General features: G+C 36.4%; 1 protein-coding gene across 4 annotated transcripts in view; it reads right to left on the bottom strand.

Moving 5' to 3' along the window:
• Positions 1-14,197: 14,197 nt before the first annotated feature.
• Positions 14,198-21,194, bottom strand: part of LIN7A (lin-7 homolog A, crumbs cell polarity complex component) — a 144,262-nt gene continuing 137,265 nt past the window's right edge. For all 4 annotated transcript variants that reach the window (XM_074402502.1, XM_003927835.3, XM_039472421.2 and 1 more), the window contains one exon: positions 14,198-19,391. The gene's annotated coding sequence lies outside the window, so the exon portion shown is untranslated. The remainder of the gene's footprint in view (positions 19,392-21,194) is intronic.

Genomic DNA, 21,194 nt, shown 5'->3' with positions numbered 1-21,194 from the left:
GATTAGTTCTCGTTTATTTTTGTTTTGATTGCCTGTGCTTTTGAGGTCTTACAAATTATTTGCCTGAGCCAATGTCCAGGAGATTTTTCCCTAGATTTTCTTCTAATATTTTTTATAGTTTCAGGTCTTACATTTAAGTTTTTAGGACATTGTGAGTTGATTTTTTTTTTTCCACCAAGTCTTGCTCTGTCACCCAGTGTGGAATGCAATGGCACTAACTTGACTCACTGCAACCTTCCCCTGCCAGGTGCAAGCAATGCTCCTGCCTCAGCCTCCCGAGTAGCTGGGACTACAGGCATATGCCACCATGCTCAGCTAATTGTTTGTGTTTTTAGTAGAGATGGAGTTTCACCATGATGGCCAAGCTGGTCTCAAACTCCTGACCTCGTGATGAGCCCACCTAGGCCTCCCAAAGTGTGGGGATTACAGGCATGAGCCACCATGCCCAGCCAATGTTGAATTTTTTATATGGTAAGAGACAGGGATCAATTTTCATTCTTCTGCTAATTTTCCCAGCAGAATTTATTGAAGAGGGTGTGTTTATCCCAACATAAGTTCTGATCAGCTTTGTCAAAGATCAATTGGTTGTAAATATGTGCCTTTATTTCTGGGTTATCTGTTCTGTTCCACTGGTCGATGTGTCTGTTGTTTTTTGTTTTGTTTTGTTTTGTTTTGTTTTGTTTTGTTGAGACAGTCTCATTCTGTCACCCAGCCTGGAGTGTAGTGGCACGATCTCGGCTCACTGCAAACTCTGCCTCCTGGATTCAAGTGATTCTCCTGCTTCAGCCTCTCAAATAGCTGAGATTACAGGCATGCACCGTCATACCCAGCTAATTTTTTTGTATTTTTATTAGAGACGGTGTTTCACCATGTTGGCCAGGCTGTTCTTGAACTCCTAACCTCAAATGATCAGACCACCTCGGCCTCCCAAAGTGCTGGGATTCTGGGATTACAGGAATGAGCCACCACGCCTGGCCCCTGATATATCTATTACACCAGTATCATACTGTTTTTGTTGCTCTAGACTTGTAGTATATTTTAAAGTCAGGTAATGTGTGATGCCTCCCACTTTGTTGGTTTTGCTCAAGATTGTCTTCACCATTCAGGTGTTTTTTTCAGTTCCATATGAATTTTAGGATTTTTTTTCTAATTCTGTGAGGGATGACCTTGTTCTTTTGATAGGGATTGCATTGAATCTGTAGATTGCTTTGGCAATATGGTCATTTTAACAACATTAATTCTTCTTTTTTTTAAGAGATGGGGTTTCACCATGTTGGCCAAGCTGGTCTTGAACTCCTGGCCTCAAGTGATCAACCCACCTCAGCCTCCCAAAGTTATTAATTCTCCTAATCTATGAGCATGGGATGTTTTTCCAGTTGTTTGTGTGACCTTTAATTTTTTTCATCAATGTTTTGTAGTTTTCTCTGTAGAGATACTTCACTTCCTTAGTTAAATGTATTTCTAGGTGCTTTTCTTTTGTAGCTATTATAAATGGGATTGCCTTCTTGATTTCTTTCTTGGCCAGATCATTATTGGTACATAGAAACACTATCGATTTCATGTCCTGAAACTTTACTGAACTTATTTATTAAATCTAAGACGTTTTTTGGTGGGGTCTATAAGTTTTTCTAGCTATAAGATCATATCATCTTATTATCAGCAAAGAGGGACAATTAGACTTCTTCTTCTTCTTTTTTTTTTTTTTTTTTTCTTTTCAATGTAGATGCCTTCTATTTCTTCCTCTTTCCTGATTGTTCTGTTTAGGACTTCCAGTACTATGCTGAATAGGAGTGGTAAAAGTGGGCATCCTTATCTTGTTGTAGTGCTTAGATAAAAGGCTTTCAAGCTTCCCTGGTTGGTAAGATGGGATGCTGTATATAACCTTATTATTTGAGATATGTTCCTTCTATGTACAGTTTGTGAGAGGATTTTTTTTTTTTTTTTTTTGACGAGGTCTCGTTTTGTCAATCAGACTGGAGTTCAATGGTGTGATCATGACTCACTGCAGCTTCTATCTCCCTGAGCTCAAGCAATCATACTGCCTCAGCCTCCTGAGTAGCGGGACCACAGGCATGCTCTGACATACCAAGCTAAATTTTGTGTTGTACTTTTTGTAGAAATTAAATTACTGGGTTAAAACAATCCACTTTTCTCAGCCTCCGTAAGTGCTGGGATTACATGTGTGAGCCACCACACTGGTGAGAACTTTTATCATGAAGAAATGTTGAATTTTATAAAAAAATTTTTTGCATCTATTGAGATGATCATATGATGCATCACATTTACTTACTTGCGCATATTAAACAATTCTTGTGTAAATCCCAACTAACTGTGGTATATTTTCTTTTTGATGTGCTGTGTGCTGTTGGATTTGGTTTGCTAGCATTTTGCTGAGAATTTTTGTCTTTATGTTCATCAGGGATAGTGGCCTGTAGTTTTTTTTTTTTTTTTTGGTTGTTTCCTTGTCTGATTTGGGTATCAGGGTATTGCTGGCCTCATAGAACAAGTTGGGGAGAACTCCTTCTTCAATTTTTTGAAATAGTTTCAGGAGAATTGATATTAGTTTGTCTTTGTATGTAGTGTAGACTTCAGCTGTGAATCAGCTGATCTTGGACATTTCTTTATTGGGAGACTTCATTACTGATTCAGTCTCACTACTTGTTATTGATCTGTTTGGGTTTTCTTTTTCTTTCTGATTCAATCTTGGTAGGTTGTATGTTACCAGGAACTTAACCACTTCCCATATGTTTTCTAGTTTGTCAGAATATAGTTCTTCATAATACTCTCTGATGATCTTTCATATATCTGTGGTATCTATTGTAATGCCTCCTTTTTCATTTCTGATTTGTTTGGTTGTTTTCTTCTTCTTCTTTCTTTCTTTCTTCTTTTTTTTTTTTTTTTGTTTAGTTTGACTAGCAGTTTTTCAGTTTTGTTTATCTTTTCAATGAACCAACTTTTCATTGCATTGATCCTTTGCAGGTATTAAGCCTCTGTTTCATTTAGTTCTGTTCTGATCTGTCTTATTTCCTTTCTTCTGATAATTAGGGGTTTGGCTAGTTCTTCCATTTCTAGCTTCTTGAGGTGCATTCTTAGATTGTTAGTTGGTAATCTTTTTGCTTTTTTGATGTAGACATTTAGTGTTATAACCTTTCTTACTAGCACTGCTTTTACTGTACCACACACATTCTGGTATGTTATGTGTCCATTTTTATTTGTCTCAAGGAATTTTTTTATTTCCATCTTAATTTCTTTATTGACCCAATTGTCATTCAAGAACATGTTGCTTAAATTTCTTGTATATGTATAGTTTCCAGAGTTCCTCTTGATATTAATTTCTGGTTGTATTCCATTGCAATCTGAGAAGTTACTTGACATGATTTTAATTTTTAAAATTTGTTGAGACTGATTTTGTAGCCTAACATATGGTCTATCCTGGAGAACATTCCTTGTGCCAAAGAAAATAATGTATATTCTTCAGTTGTTGGATAGAATGTTCTGTAAACATCTGTTAGGTCCATTTGGTCTAAAGTTCAGTTTAAATCCAATGTTTCTTTGCTAATTTTCTTTCTAAATGCTAATGCTAAAGCTGAGAGTGGTGTACTGAATTTCCCACTGTAATTAGATTGCAATCCATCTCTCTCTTTAGATCTAGTAACATTTAGTTTATGAATCTGGGTGATCCAGTGTTAACCCCACTACATTTTTCTGATTGTTTACCTTTAAGCTCCTCTCCCTCACATGGCTTGGGCTGGATAAGAGTGAATGTGGAGGTAGTAAAACCTCTTCCAAAAACATCATTTCTTACACATTTATTTCTCTGTTTATCTGATTATGGGGGAGGAAGGGTGCTTTGAATTGAGTGGGGCCAATGATATTACCTTTAGATAGTATAGGGATACAGTTTGACTCTGTGTCCCCACCCAAATCTTACCTCAAATTATAATCCCCATAATCCCTATGTGTCAAGGACAGGATCAGGTGGAGGTAATTGGATCATGGGGTTGTTTTCTTCCATGCTCTTCCCATAATAGTGAGTTCTTATGAGAGCTGATGGTTTTATAAGCATCTGGCATTTCCCCTGCACATACTCATTCTGCCCTGATGTCCTATGAAGAAGGTGCCTGCTTCTCCTTTTTCTTCTTCCGTGATTGTTAAGTTTCCTGAGGCCTTCCCAGAAATGTGGAACTATAAGACAATTCAATGTCTTCCCTTTATCAATTGTCCAGCCTCAAGTATTTCTTCCTGGCAGAGTGAGAATAGAGTAATACAATGGCTTTCTTTAGATTATGTTTAATTTCTATTTCATCTTCAAATCTTAGCTATAATTCTGGGCCAATAAAAACATATTACTCTCATATGTAAACATGAGATCTTATATAATATCTTATTATATTTCCCTTAGTAGATTGCATTTGAATTGAAAGAAAAATGTTGAAATTATCCTGTTAGTTGTCATATTCTACATAGCACCTGGAAACCCAAGCAGTGACTCTAGAGGGTAGCTTAACTTCTGATGAGGAGCAACAGCCCAGAGTACAGGGAAGTCCTAACTTTGAACCCATCTAGTTTTCCTTTACTATTAGGAAACCCTGCCTGCACTTTCTATGCAGGTAGTCTTTTTCTCTGAAATAAAGGATGTCACAATAATTAAAATCTGTTAATATATGAAGTTCTTAGAACAGTACTTGACACATAGTAAGTACAAATATACTGAATTCTTATAATTGCATGTTGCTTCAATAGCCATTTTGAATATAAATGGTTAACCTTCCATATTCAGTGAGTCAATACATTTGGCTTTCTCATATGAGAGGCAGAGCTTAGTCACCCTTGACAGAGTTTTCAGTTCTCCACCTCTTCCTAATTTTTCAAGGTGTTTCATTCAGATATCTGCCTCATCAAGTGCCTCCTGGTTACTACTTCCCTATAAGATAGTTACATTCAACCTACTTTAATTTCTCCACCCACTCCCGCATGCTGCAGACTTTGTAGGTAGGTCATAGTGACCACCGCTCAGTCACTGCAGGACTGCATGGACCTCCTGCTCACTTGCTCTTAAACTCACCAATTATAACTCCCCACCAGAAATCCACCTAGGAAATGGCCTGGACCCCAATAAAGGCTTTGGCTCACAGGTCCCTCACTCTTTCTCTCTTGCTCCCCACTTGACAGTTGAGTGTGTGTGTCCTGGATTCCCTTTTTCCTGTTAGTCCTGCAAAGTGTACTGCTCTCTCCTCTCTAGGATATGTGTAAGTAATAAAACTTACTCTATTATTACATGTGATATGGTTTGGCTGTGTCCCTACCCAAATCTTATCTTGAACTGTAGCTCCCACAATTCCCCCATGTTGTGGGAAGGACCTGGTGGGAAGTAATTGAATCTTGGGGGTGGGTCTTTGTCATGCTCTTCTTGTGATAGTGATTAAGTGTCATGAGATCTGATGGTTTTAAAAAGGGGAGTTTCCCTGCACAAGAAGCTCTCTTTGCCTGCTGCTATTCATGTAGGACATAACTTGTTCCTCCTTGCCTTCCACCATGATTGCAATGCCTCCCCATCCATGTGGAACTGTCAGTGCATTAAACATCTATCCTACATAAATTACCCAGTCTCGGGGATGTCTTTATTAGCAGTGTGAAAATGAACCACTATACCACATGTTTTGTTGTGCTGCCTCTTCTGCATCTCACATGGCCAACATACCAAAGCTAACATCCTTTCCTGGCAGGGATCTCCTACAGAGTGGCTATCTGTGTAGGAATAAACTATTCACAGGTCTGATGAGAGTCACAGGGCATCTGCCAGAATAAACCAATTTCCTGTGAGAAGAATACCTGGTCTTGAGTAAGACACTTTGGCATTAGGCTATAAGACAAGATCAAGAAGTATTCTGACAAAAGATAAAGGTCAGGATGAAAATCAAATTAGAGGGGAAAAAATACAACAATTCAATAAATGTTAGCTGTTAAGTATAGCTTTGTCTATTCAAAATACTTCTCTAATTATCTTATTTCAGTAAAATACTGCTGTAGATTGCAAAAGCAGCCTGATTTTCTGTTCCTCTGTGTATAAATGCCTTTTACAATGATTAAGAGATAAGAGACTTTTTCCCCAATTGCTGACTCTGGGCTGGGCTTGTGACTTGTTTTGGCCAACAGAATGTGATAGAAATGACATTATGCCAGTCTGAGCCTAACTCTCAGAAGGCGTTGTGGACTTTTCCTCCCTCTTGAGATTTTTTCCCTTTATCATGAAAACAAGCCTAAACCCACTTACTGAGTATAAAAGACCATGGGGAAGAAAACTGAGTCACTTCAATTGGAAGTCAGCCAACTCCAGAAACAGAGCTGCTCAGCTGATGGGCAACTTATTACAGGTACGTGGGGAAGCCCAGCCAGCCAAACCCAGTTAGTCCAGCTGAGCGCAGTCTAATTTGGTGACCTTCAGGATGAAGAACAAAATAAATGATTCTTATTTTAAGCCAAAATTTGGGAGAGCAATCTTCCTCTTGTAGATGTCTATCACAATGCTATTCTAGACTCTTTTTGTACTGTTAAATCTCACTTAAGTTTTAGCATTCATTTCAATTGGCATTTCTTCTAAGAAGATTTTTCTAATTTCCTCAAGTGATGTGTTATCTCCCCTATAATTGAACCCCATTTTTATATTTGTGTCCCTTTTCGGTTTTTTCCTTAACTGGTTTTCTATTAGAGGTGTTAGTGTCCTACTCATCTTGCCTTCCCTACAGCTAATCAGTGTACACCCAGGAGGTACAAGGATGTTACCAAGACCTGGTCAATTATGCTACCATTTCCCACAATAATCTCCTTAAGGAGTGAGCACCAGACCCAAGTCATTCAGAGACTGCCTGTAAGATATAGGCACTGAAGGAAAGAGTCTGTTTTTTCTTTTAGATGAAGAGCTGTAAGAATAGAGGTCTGGTGCTGTAAGAGACTAGGAGAGGAACACACACAGGAGAGAAAATGACTGCAGTGGGAGACAACAAGAACCATGAACAAAAAGAGGAGAAACAAGCAGTGCTGAGGAAGACAGAGGGGTAAGAAGAGGTAAGAATTCTATCAACACTGAGATACCGAGGCCTGGGTCTGTCCTGCTTTGGAAGTAATTGATTCTCTCTCCTTTATTTTTTCTCTTCTCAAGCTCAAGTCAGTTGTGTTTTAGTTACTTGCAAAAAGAAAAGAATCCTAAGTATCTTGTGAACTGAGGCAGGTTAATATGAACCATTCTCCAGTGCTGTATCACCTACAGATACGTTGACCACACCCTGTGTTGTCTATATTAGGACACTTCTGAGAGCAAAATGGGGATGCTGTTAATAATTATTCTGGGAAAAAAAAAAAAAAAAAAAAAAAAAAAAAAAAAAAAAAAAAAAAAAAAAACAACTAGTGCTAACTGAGACTGTCTCTTTGGGTTTCCCAGAAAAAAAAAAAAAAAAAAAAAAAAAATCAGAAAAGCTGGATGTGCAAAGCTGAGGACTAGGTGCTGGACTGTTGTGTTATAAAAATCCAGATGTAGACCATCTATGGGTCCCCTTCTCTGTAGCAGCCGGTCAGTCTCTCACTCTTACAGCCCTATTAGGTACAAGAATACAGCCAACAAACAAAAACTCACAGGAAGCAAAGATTTATGGGACAGGTAGCAATTAAACTCTTTGGAGCTATGTTTGTGTTGGATAGTTCTTGAATTTGTGTTTGTAATCACTATAACTTAAAGAATGAAAAAAGTAGGTATTAGTTCTCATGTATGAGAATTTTTCTTCAAGATATTATGTTTTCTATACTTGGCGTGGGGGAGGTGGGAGAAGGAGCAAATTAATATAATGTTTAAGTTAGATGTTGAAAAATGTTTGGTACATAATATAAAAGTTAAAACTCGGAAAAAACTTTGTTTTAGCAACACAAATGAACACAATGTGAGCTTTAGCCCACGAAACAAGTCACATGAAATGTTGATTTCAAAGATTACCTTTTATCTTCCTAGATAGGCTATCCCTGAGACAACAATAATTAGTCTCACAATCCCCTATCCCTGATGTAATGGCTTAGGGACAGAGGAGAACTAATGTGTAAGCGAGGCTTGTGTTCTGATGGGCAGTGGTAATAGGCAGGACCATTAATACAGACTCAGGCATATGGAAGTAGTATTATTGTGCCCATCTTGCTGATTTTTTTTTTTTTTTTTTTAAAGATGAGGTTTCACCATGTTGATCAGGCTGGTCTTGAATCCCGACCTCAGGTGATCAGCCCGCCTTGGCCTCCAAAGTGCTTGGATTACAGGCGTGAGCCACTGCGCCCACCCCCAACTTGCTGATTTAAAACTCACTTTATGCTTCAGAATGTCTTCCATGGAATAAGCAACCAAATATGTATTTACAGTAAAGCCATTTGGTGGGGATGTTGGGTATTTAATATTAATATGGTTAATATTTGCATTAACCTCTATATTCCCCTGAGGATAAGAATAAGATCAGAGAATAAGAGATAAGGATGACCACTTTTATCTTTATATTGTTTATCTCTTCTTTTTAAAAAATAATAATTAAGGCTCTTTTCTTTAAAAGTGTGTGGTGTTGAGTTCTCAATCCAGATGAACTTTGTGAGTGAGCTACGGAGAACTGAGACCTCAAATAATCCAGCAGCCATTCTATAACGTTGACAGGTGCAAGAAAATTCCTTTTAAGTAATAGTAAGCACCCACTTAGCAGGTAATTACTAACTGAAGGAGAAATTAAAATGACAAAGACACAAATGGGTCTACTATATGACAAGCTAAGAAAAATGCTAAAGAGGGGGAACAAATAACAAATATCACAGTGGGGTTTGATAATGGAGTAGATAATGTGAGGTCTGAAAAAATAAGAAAAATCTTATTGGAAGAGAATTTGAAATGGGCCTTTTAAGTTGGGGATTCTTTTCCCCCCCCCGAGGAAAAAAGAGGCATTTCAGGAATAATCAAAATGTAAGAAAAAAGAAAGTTTGGGACAGTTTCCAGGAATAGGTAGTAGTCAACTTGGACCGAAAGATTAATAAGGCTAGAAAAGCAGTGCCATTTAGAGGGGAAACACACATTTCAAACCATACTACTTCCTAATGTTAGCGTGTTAGCCTATCACTGAACTTTGCCCAGCTTCCCATCACACATGTGTGTGCAGGCGCGCGCGCGCACACACACACACACACACACACACACACATTCTAAGCAAATACTTTGAAATTAGTGGTTCATAATCTGACGTAGTCATGGTAGATATTTTGTATCATAGAGCTGTGTTAGTTGTTAAGTTGAGCCTAAAGCTGCCTCCTTATAAATTTAAAATTCAGCCTAGAGTTTTCTCCATACAGTGAACTGTAACCTAACCTAGATGGATATGTAAACACACTGTAATCTACTCTTGTGGCAATCATCAAATTCCATCTATTAAAACTGTGTTCAAATAGTGTAAATGCTGAGCTGTACACAATTTGGCTGTTCCTGTACCTCACTTCCTTTTTCTGTATGTCATTTTCCTTTTCCTGCCCCTAAATCTTCTTCCACCACACAGCTGTGCTGGAGTCTCTCTAAGCCTCCTCTTCCTTGGGAGGCTGTTCAATTCCTCAATTATTCTTTATTCAATTAAACCCTGTCAAAGTTGATTTGTCTAAGGTTTTTCTTTTTACAGATGGTAGCAGTAGTTGGATCCAAAGAAAAGCTTCCAGCAACTCCCAGGAGCTCTGGGTGACCAAGCAAGGTACCTGCTGGGCCCATCGTGTTCATTGTTTTCTTGTACAAACTGGGGATTATTGGTTAGTTCTCCCTTGAATTCTGATGCCCCATAGACTTGTGTTTTGAGGTTCTCTGAGTTTGAGCAAATTTCTGACCCAAACTGGGTTGGAAGTTGCAACAGAAATTGGACTGGGCCCAGAACTGGATTGGTTCTGTTAATTAACTAGATTGGATCTAGCTGGAGGCCTTAGATGTTTGGCTGGGTCAGAGAGAAACTGGAAGTAAATGGCTATATTACATGGAATGCAAACTTCAGCTTTCAAAAGTTTGCAGAGATTTTTTATTTTTCTTGGGCATTTGGGTATGGAAAAATTGTTGGCTAAGTTGATCAAGGAGATCTGAGAGTCAAAGCCAAGATTCAAATTAAAAATGGGATCCTTAATTTCTTAAGAACTGAGTAATCTACCTTCTAGCTACGCCTACATTTCCACATAAAAAGTATTAGGCCCTAGAAGCAGTAAACGCTTATAGATATGGCAAAATCTTACTAAAGATAGTTTAAAATTAGAGTGGAACATTCCAAGTGAACAACACTGTACTTTAAGAAGTGCATTTAAAAGTGAAGTTTCTCTAATTAGTCTCATCCAGGGATGAGACTTTTTTTTTTTTTTTTAACAAAAAAAGACTTTTAGTTAAAGGCAAATAAAAAGCTCCAGCAACTAATTGATAAGAAAAGTGAAAACTGCTGATATTTTGGCTTAGTTATTTTGATGGTTAATACTGAGTATCAACTTGATTGGATTGTGGGATCCTCAGTGTATCTGTGAGGGTGCTGCCAAAGGAGATTAACATTTGAGTCACTGGGCTGGGAAAGTGACACTGGGCAGACTTACCCTTAATCTGCGTGGGCACCATCTAATCAGCTGCCAGAATGGCTATAATTTAAAGCAGACAGAAAAAAAGGGAAAAGACTAGACCGGGCTAGGCTCCCAGCCTGCATCTTTCTCCCATGTTGGACCCTTCCTGCCCTTGAACATTGGACTCCAAGTTCTTCAGTTTTGGGATGAACTGGCTTTCCTTGCTTCTCAGCTTGCAGATAGCCTATTGTGGTACCTTATGATCATATGAGTTAATACTATATAAACTTACACACACACACACATACACACACACACACACATATATACACACACACATACATACATATATATATATATCCTGTTAGTTTTGTCCCTCTAGAGACCCCTGACTAATGACTACTCCATCCCAAAGTTGAAAAGAAAGCTATCCTAGACATAGTCTGTACAAAAGGAAGACACTTGTAAAGTAGACTTGCTTCTTTTCAGATCTATTCATGCTGAGTTCAGGCATAGAGAATGCTTTCTTTGTCTTATTCCTTAATACATTCCACCCTGAACTCAGTAATTTTAGCAAAGAAAGAGTAGCTAAATTAAAAAGACCATCTATCAAACTAAAATACACCTATCTGGCACTTAACCAACTATCTTAAAAGACATTTGTAAAAGCAATTTATATCTATAAAGAAAATCTCCATATGTAAGAGCTCTGTGTACATTAGAAACTTGTACCATTGTTTTATATTTACATAACAAGTCATACCTTGTTTAAGTTGCTTTCTCACATCTTGCCTTAACTGAACTTTTACTTACACCAGTTTTTCCTTGGTTTGAGCAAATCGTACAATATTTAGGCCTAAAGTTTTAGTTCTGTGCTTTTGAAATAAAAATCTTATTTCATGTAAGAATTGTAGCTTTAGAAATGCAAATTTGTTGCCTAGTTAACAATTGCTCAGAACAATGAAACAGGTAATTGGAAGATTGATAGGCTAAATGTGGAGAAACCTCTTAGAGTCTGGCAAATGAGAATCCTTTATGAAAGCTATAAGATCTGCTTCTGTCTGTGTTTATACATCATATACATTATGTGTATGTGATAATATTTGGTAAAAAAAAAAAAAAAGCTAGTTTTAAAAATTGTTGGTAAAATAGGAATGGCTTCAAAATTATCAAATATAAATCAGTACTGGTTTAATTTGACTGCAAGCTTATGTTTTTGGTTGAGCCTCTGGATTTGAGATTCTGAGTAGGTGGCCGTGGTGAGGCATGGAGACATGTTCTCAGTACCTAGACCAGCAGCTACAAGACAGAATCAGGCCCAATATAGACTCATTTTCCCTGCCCCAGCTTTGCCTCCTGGCTATTCTGGGAGGGGTTCCATCCTTCAGGCATTTTCTCCATGGCTCTGTCTTTTACGCTGACTTCAATATCTGGTATATAATACAGGACTCAGGCCCTGCCTTTCATAGTCCTCTTAGGTGCCATGTAGCGATTTGAACCTAGGGTAACTAGAAAAGACATTAGGTAGGGCATTTGGGCCATAGTTTCAAAATTCTTTTCAGTAATTTAAAAATTTAAAGTTATATTTTGTTAAGTCATAGTCATAAAATGCCTGATTCATTTTTATATAAGGTAAAATACTAAAATATTAGTTATTGGCATTAGTTTAAGTCTATATACCTTGACATGTTATTTTTATATGGTATGGGAAAGCTAAATATATTTAGATCTGTTAACAATAATTTAGGAAAATGTCTAAAAAAATATAAACTTGTTTTTAATCTATAAATACTGATATAAAACAGTTCAAATGTTTTTCTTAGGATTTTCACTAGAAATTAGGGTTACTGAGAGTTAAAATTGTAGTTAATGTATGTAATTAAAACTATTAGATATGCAAAAAAAAAAAACCCACAGTTCTTTATACAGAACATATAAACAAAAGCAGGATATGCTTTTGGTGAGAAAAGTTGTAAAGGCATAAAAATGTGTGTTGACATAATTTCGTCTAGTATAGAAATTTCTTAAAAATTTTAAATTGAATAAAAAATTAGGTAAAACTAAATGAATATAGAAAGTTAGGAAGACCAAGAAAATGTAAAACAAAAAAGGTGTATGAAAATCTTGTGGGGCTAAAAGATGACATCTGATAGATTTATAAGGTTTTATTAAAATTGGCTTTAGTGTTGATAATATACTAATTCAAAAGTAAAATTTGTTTTTCTCTTTTGAACAAAAATTTTACGTGGTGTTAATATGTCAGTAAAATGTTTTTGTTCACCTTTTGAGTAAAAAGCAAAATATAAGAAACAGACGAGAGAGAGAGACATATTCCATCTCATGCCATCTCTCTTGGGTCTTTGGTTTGGGAAACTGACTCTTTTCTCAAAGAGCAAAGGTTTTTGCTTTTTTAAAGAAATCTTTGAATTACTATTTTGGCTACATGAATGATAATTATTTTACAGTGGCTTGTGATTATATTTTGGTTAAATGTTTTAAATCTCATATTTGACAGGTTTCCTAAAATCAAATTTCATCTTCAGAATTGTCTCTTTTTTTTTTGACCCTAAAGTTAGGATGCTACAGAAGTCCCCTACAGCATACAAAGGCGAGAAAAATAGTATTATTTGATGTGTTAAATTACATGGGAAGGCTTATCAAATAAGAAATAATGTTTAACCTTCTTTGAGTTGCATTTCATAAATGTAATTAATATATATTCCAAAATTGTATGGGTCTCCTAAAATTCTGATATGTCTAAGTATATACTATCACTCATAATTATGGTTAATATGTTAAATTATTGTAGGCCACAAAAATAACCAAATTTTCCTGTGGATTGTGTCCTTATGCCCATCTTCAGTCATTTCCACAGTTAATTGCTTAATTCTGATGCAGTTTCTGAAAACTTCACAAGCAAGCCAAATCCTTGAATATTGTGTTTTCAAGGAGGTTCATGAAAGGATAGAAAGGACACTGATAAGCCCTCTTGAATACAGGTTTCTGATAACTTTATGACCATATAATTTGAATGGGGTAAAAATTCCTTTTATGATATCTTTTATAATAAACCAATAAACTAAGTAGGTGTTTTCCTCAGTTTTGTGAGCTGTCCCAACAAATTAACTGAACTCCAGGAAAGGCTTGTGGGAATCTCTTTCTGCAGCCAGTTGAAGGACAGGTGACAACCCACTACTTGCAATTGGCATCTGAAGTAGGCTAAGTGCTGTGAGACTGAGCCCTCAGTCTGTATAATCTACACCTTCTCCAAGTAAATAATTTCAGAATTGAATTAAATTATAGGACATCCAGTTGATTCCTGCTTGGAAAACTGTTTGGAGGGGAAACTTTTACAATTGGTCACAGAAGTGTGCTATGTATGTTGAGTTTGAGACTAGAAAGCCAAACAACAACAACAACAACAACAACAACAACAATTTGTCTTTTCCTTTACAGAATCTAACCCCTCAATACAATGACCCCACTGTGTGGCCAGGAATGGAGAAACCCAAGAAACTTAGCATCCCAATATTCAGGTACCTTCAGCATCTAAAAATTATTTTACATCCATGCTTTAAAATAACTTAAAGTCACTTGATAATGAAAACAATAATTCCGGTTTGGTGTCTAATACTTTTACTTCCCAGCAGCATAATACCACTTTGGTCAGGTTGAACCACTGCACAATTTTGCAGCTTTTTCAGAAAAATAATGAAAACAATTGCAAAGACATGATGTACATGCAAATGGTGAGAAAGTGATACTATTGTCCAATGCTTCCCCATAAATGTGTAAAATGTTCTTAGTTCATCTCCAAACTGTGTATTTATTATAAGCCCTTACATCAGAGATTTTGTTTCTTTCAGTTTTTGTAGCACCAAGTAGACACAGTAGCTAACAAGAAATAATTCTGAGAAGTCACTGAAATATTTATCACATGTCAGAAATTTTCTCCTCTGTACCTTTAACCGTGTTCCTGGCTTCACATATTCTTCTTAAGAGTAAGCTATAACATAAGATTGAGTTCTTATCCTGTTTTTACTACTGATGTGATTTGTTTTCCATAAATAATACTTTGTTAATATCTTTTATATATTACTTTACAATTTCCAAGTACGTTTATATACAGTGACTCACTTAGTGACTCATTCATTTTAACATAATGGTGTTCCCCAAACCACAGATAATGATAGACGTAAGAGCTCTTGTGTCAGACTGCGTGAGTTCAAATCCCAGTTCCACCTGCTAGCTGTGTGACCGTGGACAAGTCACATAATATATCTGTGCTTCAGTTTTCTTATCTATAAAATGGAACCTATTGAATAGAGTTGTCGAAGGGATTTAATGAGATAGTCCATGAAAGCATTGAGCATAGTAACTAGAAAATAGTAAGAGCTGAATAAATGTTAGTTATGAATAAATTATTACTTACCTACCTCACTGGGGTATAACTACAGTTTATGGATAAACTAAGCAGCATTTTTGAGGGGTGTTTTTAGAAAACCAGGCTCACATAAATCTGTGCAGCGAATATTTCATTATTTCCATGGGGCGAGGGATTTTATTTTTTCTATCAGGTGTGAAGAGGACCCAGTGGAAAGTAAATTCTCTAGTTATTGCTAGGGTAAATGTTGGAGATTTCTCACAGTAAGCTCCACGAGGGATTGTGTCTGTCTTATTTGCTCTTGCATTTCCAGAAACTAGCATGCACTAGGTACACAATAAATATTTGTTAAATGAGTAAACACATGGAAAAGTTTGAATAAGTAAGTGATTAAATTTCAGCTTAGTACATTTTAGGAATCAAATATGAAAGGATAAGTGATCTTTTGAAAGTAGGAAAAGATTTAGGGATGGTGTCTTTAATTACTATGAATTTCTTAGAGAACAGTTGTTAATAAATATCAAAGGGGATAATATGCCTGATGATCATTTTAAGTGAAAAATGAAAACATCTTTTATAAAATTTTAAAATAGGGTTCTCTGTTTGAATCATTCCTGCCAAGTAATTCGGGAAGCTTGTATAAAAAATCAGAAAGGTTGGGTTCAACTCAGTGTAAAATCTCTGTATCCCCAAACATTGTTCCTTATCCACTGTTCAAATGTCCTCAAATCTTTGAAGCCTTTAAAGTAATGAAATTCCAAATTCATATATCCAAAAAGTTTTTATAAAGGCTCAATTATTGTTCTGACCATGAAATTTAGAAACCATAGTGTCAATCAGTATAAGCTGGTAAAATTTGTGCAATTTTCAGAAGGCAAAATCCATTTTTTTGGTCTATTCACTGATTAAGTCATTTATTCATCCAACAAATATTGAGTGCCTGCGTTGTGCCAAGTAGTGGTAAAGGCAGTCACAGCCCTTTCTCTATTGAGTGTTCCAGCTAGAGACAGATGAGATGGGTCAGACCACCCATATTTTGGAAGATCTTTTCCATGTTGGCCTCCCTGAATCTTCAGAGCATTGAGTCCTCTATGTTGTCTAAAGCTGGCCTTATGAACAGGCTGTGTCTGTATGACAAAAGCAAACCTAGCTAACAGATGAGAAATTCAGGCGTTATTCACACATCCACACATATCTATAGATGTTTAAAATAATGTAGACAAAATATTCCACCTCTTGGAGTCCAGGCATAGTTGAGTAAAAGGAAATGAGATAAAATCAGTTTGATGTCACAGTTGAAAACTGCATTTGTAAATTTGTGTAAACCATCTCGAGCCAAGTTCTTCTGAGACAGTCTAAAATCCTTAAAAAGCCTCTGCATGCTAGAGTTTGCATTTAGATCTTAGTATTGTCTTAAAAGATTGTGATTGTTCACATAACTAGAGAATTCCCTATTGACTACATGATTGAGGAAGCACAAAAATCTGTTATTCTTTCCAAAGTCAATTGTAACTTAAGCTCATTATCTCCCTGCAGATGTTCTATTTCAAATGACAACAGAATCAGAATGTAAATGCTCCATTGAAAAGGTTTGGAAACTCTTTTACTGAACTGTGCTCCATGTATTTGTCTTCAAAATCATAGCAGGAAAAAGTTTAGAAAAATCTATGCCACTGGCCTGAAAAAGGGAAAAAACTAAAATTCACCAGGATTTCTGGTGATATCATAGCAGTTTTTAAAATTTTAGCTTTTAATACCTAACTTGTTTATTACATTAAATTGAGCTTCACGTCAGAGGAATGCAGGTTTTTATTTTAATATAATTTGGGACATGTCAGTGGCTCCAATATGATCGTTAATAATGAAGATCATTAGTATAATACAAATCATGGTATTTTTTTCTCTCGTGTTCTGGCTTCAGTGAAACCTAAGAGACCCACAAGCAGCTTAAGTCTTAGTGATGGCTACTTCTGATAAAAACTTTAGGAAAAAGCTTACATTTCAACCAAAAATATTTTACTGAAGGAAACTGGTCATTTGTATATGAGATCACTCTTATGGGTAATCTGTTCCTAGATGTCCTAGGTGTGATGGATTGCCTCTTTAACAACCTGGCACGTGTTTATCAGCACTTAACATTAAGTAAATGAAGCATAAAATACAAAGGCTTCTAGAAAACACAAATGTAAACTATCTTACCATTTGATAGTTGTTTCTGTAACATCGTGACAATATTTGTATTGACGTGAAACCATACGATAACTTTAATATTGACCAAATGCTTATGACTAAGTGAAAACATACTCACTCACCTTAAGCTCCAAATTTATACAATGTATTGAAATGTGTTGAAATGACCATTTTCTCATTACAAGGGTTCAATGATTTCCCTTTATGAGAATTCTGTGGCATTGCCTGAACAGCTTTAATATATCTTTGTTAAATGATAACTAAAATATATGTTTTATTAAATTTTTCTTATAAAAACGTGAACTATCTTTTTCAAACTGAATAATACATCGTCTCCATTCATTCCCTTTCATCAGGCTTGTCTCTTTTGTAAATCTATTTTATATAATATTCAGGGTCCTCACTGCCCCACCCCACCTCCCCAGTTCTCTCTAGTAAAAAATGATATGTATTCAAGGATGGGAATCTATTACTACAGGGGGGCATTGTTGAAATTAGCGAACCTCCTAGTTTCCTTGCTGTTTTTCCTATGGTGGGGGATGCACTCTGAAGAGCAGGGAAAACCTGGTATTGACAATACTATCACCCAACAGGGCATAATAAAATGTGCTGGGTAGGTTTGATTGGTTTTGTTTTATTTTTAAGAAGACAGTCTAAAGTAGCTTCATATATTTGTATTTTGAGGGACTATCTGAAGTGTCAAATTATATTGTATCTAGGGGAATCAATTTCCATGTCTGAGAAAAGAGAATATTCAAATATTTGCCTCCATTTTCCTGATCTATTTTGAATGTTTCAACTAAGCAATTATTCTTTTCTCAGTTACATTTCTGTGCTTAAGGTAGTTAAATGCCCAAATAATTATTGCTTCCTATTTATTTCATAAGTAAAATCAGACTTAGGTGCCTAGATTTATCATAAACCAAAAATAATGACCTGCAGAGGTAGTTCTAACAGATTATTTTTCCAGTGAATGATATCCCATTGTCTATTTACCTACAGGAATATATATATATATATATATATATATATATATATATATATATATATTTCTCTAGAGGACGCAGCATTGATATTACTGGTTTCCATCTGCCCAATTATAAGAGAAATAATATTTGTTTATCTGAGTGCCAAAAATATCTAGTTTCTATTTGGAAAAATTGATCTAAACTTTGTATGACATAATTATTTGAACACATATGCACATATAATTGCATTTTGTAAAGCTAAGCTTTAAAATATGAAATAGACTTCCATGACAGCACATCAGTGTCAGCAGAGTTTGGATTTCTTCAGTGTTTATCAAACAAAAAGCATAAAACTCAAAAAATATTGAGAGTGGGGTTATTTATGTAACATATAAGAATCAGTTCACGGGGCTAGCTTCTTTGCTAGTATTCTCTTACCAGATTCATAGCACTTGGTAAGAAAAGAACCTAAGTTGTGACAAATGTATTCTGATAATATATACTTTGTGGAATAAATATATATTATATTCTGTTGAAATTAATAATAATAGATATAAGCAACAATTAAATTAAAAACTACATGCTGGAGTTTCTATCCTTGCTTCTAACAAACTAAAAGTTAAGCTAAAATTGGTCCATTCTATTAATGCATAATAAAATTCGTGGAAACAAAAAGCTGATAGCTTCTAGAACCTGAAGACAGTACAAATATAGTATGATACCTTGCAATTTTCAAGAGGAAAACAGAGGTTGAATTTGCAATTAACCGGAATTTTTCAGACAACGCAGCACTGTGGACTGTGGCACAGGTCAGGGTAAGGGGCAATGTGTAGGTTTCTGTTAAGTGGCAAAAATTTGAACTGATGCAGTTTGAATTACAGCCTAATGAGGGGTTTGCTAATATCTGGAAAAGCTATGGATCCAAGATTCACTTAATCTTGGCCCTGGTGATTTATTTAAAAGTCATAGACTTTATTCTTCTTATACGGTTTCAGTTTGCAGACTAGAAAACCTCTCCTTCTGCACACTGAGAATTCCCACTGCAGTGAATGGAAAGTTGATGTATGTAAAGCCCACGTGAGCAGTGGCGTTTCAAGCCCAGAGAAAGAAGGTGTCGAGTTGCCTTGGTAAAGAATTTATACACCATGTGTTCACAGCTTCTTGACAGGTATAATAATCAGTGTTGTCTTTTACTATGTGCTGGGATTCTGAAGCACGGTTTCAAATTTGTGACTATCGGATGTTTGATCAAGTAGCTTTCCCTCAAGGGCCTGAAAGGGAAAAAGAGTGAAGAGAAATCAGTGATTAGTATTCATTTGTCAACTACAATATGCTAAAAATATCAAAAGAGCATATGCTATGTGAGAACAGCAAGGATTATTTTGGGTGCTATCATTCATGCACCATCTTCCACATATGAAAAAAATCGTTTGATGTTTGCAAAGGAAGTAATTATCAAATGAGGATGGATAAGCCACAGTTGTTCCCTAAAATGAAATAAAGAACACCAGTTTGGAAACATTTCAAATGTAAAACATTTCTTTCTTCCATTTCCAGATGATTCTATTTTTCTTCATGAAGGCAAAGAATAACTAACATTTATGTTATGACTCCTAGAACATTTAGTAGCAATTTTGTTGAGGTACAGGCCAGCAAAACCTCTGTCTGCTAGGCTGGAAGCACCAATTTTCCTTCTCTGAAACAAACATTAAATCTCTCTCTCCTCCTACAAGGTCAGCCTGACACCATGTGGAACGGAATAGTCAACTACCTATATGGTCAGATTTGGGGCACAGCCTTCCCAGATACCTCCCCTCATACCTGCCACTCTTCCACTCTTAGGGGGTCATTTTTTTCAGAGAGAACAGTGATTTTTCCATCTTTGTTCTCAAAGCTGCAGATATTTTTATTTCAGTGAATGCCAAGCACCATATTGAAAACAGATTTTAACAAAATTGTTCTCTTAACTTTGCGTCAACACTCTCCAGCTGCTCTGCTTTATAGAGATGTGCCCAACCTCCCCTGGAGCCTACCAAGAAGATTGAAAACTGTGCATAAAGACGTTGTGTTTCCTCAGCAGTCATCAACGAGATATTATATAACAACACACGGACATGAACATTTTACCTACTACAACATCACCACTCCTACTACTACTCCTACTACTAATGAAAATTTACTGAGTGCTCACCAAGTATCACATATTTTGGTAAGAGTTTTACATAATATTTTTCATATTTAGTCTCCACAACTGACCATTTTACTGAGTCTTAGATTGAATAACTTCCTAAAGGTCACTTAGCTACAAGAGTGACCAGAGATCTACACTGAGTTCTTTTTTTTTCTTTGAGACGAAGTAAATCTTCGCTTCCTGGGCTCAAGCAATTCTTCTACCTCAGCCACCTGAATAGCTGGGACTACAGGCGTGTGTCAACATCCTCGGCTAATTTTTGTATTTGTAGTAGAGATGGAGTTTCCCCATGTGGGCCAGTCTGGTCTCGAACTTCTGACCTCAAGTGATCTACCCTCCTTTGGCCTCCCAAAGTGCTGGGATTACAGGCGTGAGCTACTACACTCAGCCTAAAGACTGAGTTCTTAATGAATTAAATGATCATATAACTACGTGTCCTGAGGAAATGGGACTCAGAACAGGTAAATTTGGTAAGTCTTTGATCTCTTCATCTATCCAGGGCAAGAGTCAGCCTGAGAGATGTGTCAGCAGCTGAGAAAGCATGAGGTATTCAACATGTGGGTCACTGACATACCTCTTGGAAAGAACCAGCTGCAACAAATGTTAATATTACCCTCAGTCATATTTTATAATTTAACTCATTAGCAATTTATTTTTAACAAAAGCATTTTTTCCCATATTAGTGTGAATTTTGTTGATCAAATTGCCTTCCTAATTCTCTTTTTTTAGAGATAAGTTCTCACTGTGTTGCCCAGGCTGGAGTGCAGTGGCTATTCACAGGAGCCATCCCACTGCTGATCAGCATGGGAGTTTTGACCTGCTCCATTTCTGACCTGGGCTGGTTCACCCCTCCTTCAGCAACCTGGTGGTCCCTCACTTCCGG

This window comes from Saimiri boliviensis, chromosome 7, assembly GCF_048565385.1.
Source record: "Saimiri boliviensis isolate mSaiBol1 chromosome 7, mSaiBol1.pri, whole genome shotgun sequence".
NCBI classification, from domain to species: domain Eukaryota; kingdom Metazoa; phylum Chordata; class Mammalia; order Primates; family Cebidae; genus Saimiri; species Saimiri boliviensis.
This window is presented reverse-complemented; position numbering and strand designations above follow the sequence as displayed.